This window comes from Mustela nigripes, chromosome 15 (assembly GCF_022355385.1).
Source record: "Mustela nigripes isolate SB6536 chromosome 15, MUSNIG.SB6536, whole genome shotgun sequence".
Taxonomy (NCBI): domain Eukaryota; kingdom Metazoa; phylum Chordata; class Mammalia; order Carnivora; family Mustelidae; genus Mustela; species Mustela nigripes.
Genome location: NC_081571.1, coordinates 41,385,444 through 41,388,925, shown reverse-complemented (window position 1 = coordinate 41,388,925; position 3,482 = coordinate 41,385,444).

Genomic DNA, 3,482 nt, shown 5'->3' with positions numbered 1-3,482 from the left:
CACAAATCAAAAAAATATAATAGATACACAAAAAATAGAGAAAGGGAAAAAAAATAGAGAAAGGAATCTAAGCATAACAGCAAGAAAAGCCATTAAACCACAAAGGAAGAGAACAGAAGGAAGAAAAAGAGAAATACTCCAAAAACAACAAGAAAACAATGAATGAAATGGCACTACAGACATACCTACTAATAATTACTATAAATGTAAATAGACTAAGTGCTCCATTAAAAAAAACATGGGGTGACTGAACAGGAAAACATACAAACAAGGCCCATCAATATGCTGCCTACAAAAGACTCATTCAGAACTAAAGACAGACTGAAAATAAAGGGATGGAAGAACATACCATGCAAATAGAAGAAAAAAAATAGGGCAGCAACACTTATATGTGACAAAAGAGACTTTAAAACAGATTGTATATCAAGAGACAAAGAAGGGCACTAAATAATGATAGAGGGGATCATCCAAGAAGAGGACATAAAAATTATAGACTTCTATACACCCAAACATAGAACCACCTAAATATACAAAGCAAATATTGACAGACATCAAGGGTGAAACTCCCTGTAATACAATTATAATAGGAGACTTTAACACCTCACTTATATCAATGGGTGGGTCATCCAGACAGAAAATCAACCAGGGGGGCACCCGGATGGCTCAGTGGGTTAAAGCCTTTGCCTTCCGCTCAGGTCATGATCCCAGGGTCCTGGGATCAAGCCCCACATCGGGCTCTCTGCTCAGTGGGAAGCCTGTTTCCCCCTCTCTCTCTGTCTGCCTCTCTGCCTACTTGTGATCTCTGTCTGTCAAATTAAAAAAAAAAAAAAATTTAAAAAAAAAATTAAAAAAAAAAAAGAAAGAAAATCAACCAGGAAATAGTAGCTTTAAATGATGCATTAGACCAGTTGAACCTAACAGATATGTACAGAACGTTCATTTCAAAAAAAGTAGAATACACATTCTTTTCAAGTGCACATGGAACATTCTCCAGAACAGATCACATCAGGCCACAAAACAAGTCTTATAAATTAATAAGACTGAAATAGTTATGAAGCATCTTTTCTGACCACAATGCTATGAAACTAGAAATCAATCACAAGAAAAAAAAAAATAAGGAAAGAACACAAATACACTGAGGCTAATGTGCTCCTAAACAATGAATTAGTCAATAAGAAATAAAAAATGAAATCAAATAATACAAGGAGACAAATGAAAATGGAAACAACAGTCTGGAGATCGTTGGGATGCAGCAAAAGCAGTTCTAAGAGGGAAGCTGACAGTGAGAGCCCTACCTCAAGAAATAGGAAAAAAAAAATCACAAACCTAAACTTACACCTAAAGGAGCTAGAGAAAAAAGAACGAATAAAGCCAAAGCTAGTAGAAGGAAATAATAAAGGATTAGAGCAGAAATAATGGAAATGAAGATTTTAAAAACAATAGAAACGATCAATGAAACTGAGAGTTGGTTCTTTGAAAAGATTAACAATGTGGGTAAACTTTTAGCCAAACACCAAGAGAAAAAGAGGACTCGAATAAAATCATAAATGAAGAAGGATAAATAACAATCAATACCACAGAAAGAGAAAAGACTATAAGGGAATATTATAATGCATGATATGCCAGATCAGGAAGGAATAGTAGAAAATCTGAACAGACCAATTACTAGTAATGAAATTGAATCAATAAAACAAACAAACAAACAAAAACTCCCAACAAACAGAGTCCCAGAGCAGATGGTTTCACAGATGAATTTTACCATTTAAAGAAGAGTGTATATATCTATTCTTCTCAAACTATTCCAAAATATAGAAGAAAAAGGAAAACTTCCAAATTAATTCTACAAGGACAACATTATCTTAATACTAAAGACAAAGACACTAAAACAACAACATCCCCAACACAAAACAAAACTCCTACAGGCTCATATATCTGATAAATATAGATATAAAAAGTCCACAACAAAATTAGCAAATCGAATTCAACAATACTTTAAAAAATAATCCACCAAGATCAAGTAGGGTTTACTTTAGGTATGCAATTATAGCTCAATAGCCACAAAATAATGACATACATTAACCAGAGAAGGGATAAAAAAATATGATCATCTCAGTAGATGCAGAGGAAACATTTGACAAAGCACGACATCCATTCATGATCAAAACATACCACAACATAAAAAAGGCCATATATGAAAAACCCACAGTTAACATCATACTCAATGGTAAAAGACAGAAACCTTTTTAAGATCAGGAACAAAACAAGAATGTTCACTCTCTATTATTGAACTTAGCACTGGAAATCTTCACTGTAGCATCAGACAAAAGGGAAAAAAAAAAGCATCCAAATTAGTAAGCAAGAACCAAACCTGTCACTATTTGCAGCTGACATGATACTATTATAGAAAACTATCTAAAGACTCTACCAAGAAACTCTTACAACTGATAATTCCATAATGTTGTAGGATACAAAATTAACATACAGAAATCTTCTGCATTCCTGAAAGAGCAGAAAAATTAAGTAAACAAACTCATTTACAACTGGACCAAAAAGAAGAAAATATTTAAGAATAAACTTAAGTAAGTGGGTGAAAGTCCTGTAATTTGGAACCAATAAAACACTGATGAAAGACATTGCATGGATTGGAAGAATTAATGTTGTTAAAATGTCTATACTACTCAAAACAATCTATAGATTGCGTGCATTCTCTACCAACAGCAGTCTTCACAGAAGTGTAACAAATAATCCTAAAACTTATATGGAACCAAGAAAGACCCTGAAGAGCCAAAGCAGTCTTGAGAAGGAATAATCACCATCTCAGATTTCAAGATGTACTATAAAACTATAAAAATCAAAACAGTAGGGTCCTGGCACAAAAATGGACATAGATCAATAGAACAGGATAGCGAGCCCAGTATTAAACCCATGTTTATCTGGTCAATTAATCTGTGACAGAGTAAGCAGGAATATACAAGGGGGAAATGATAGTCTCCTCAATAAATGGTGCTGGGAAAACCAGACAACTATGTGCAAAAGAATGAAAATGGATTACTTCCTTCCACCATATTCAAAAATGAACTCAAAATGGATTAAAGATCCAAATATAAGACCTTAAACCTGAAGAAAATATAGGCAGTAATCTCTTGGACATTGGCCTTAGCAGCATATGTATGAATACATCTAATAAGGAAAGGGAAACAAAAGTAAAATAAACTCTTGGAACTACCCTGAAATAAAAAGCTTATGCACAGCAAAGAAAACCATCAACAAAGCAAAGAGATGACCAAGTAAATGGGAGAATGTATCTGTAAATGATATATGCAGTAAGGGGTTAATATCCAAAACATATAAAGAACTTACACAATGTAACACCACCACCAAAAATATGAGATTAATAAATGGCTTTTATTAGGACCTGGCATCTAAAGAGGATGGGTAACAGACACATAAAAAGATCCTCTGTATTTCTTTTTTTTTTTTTT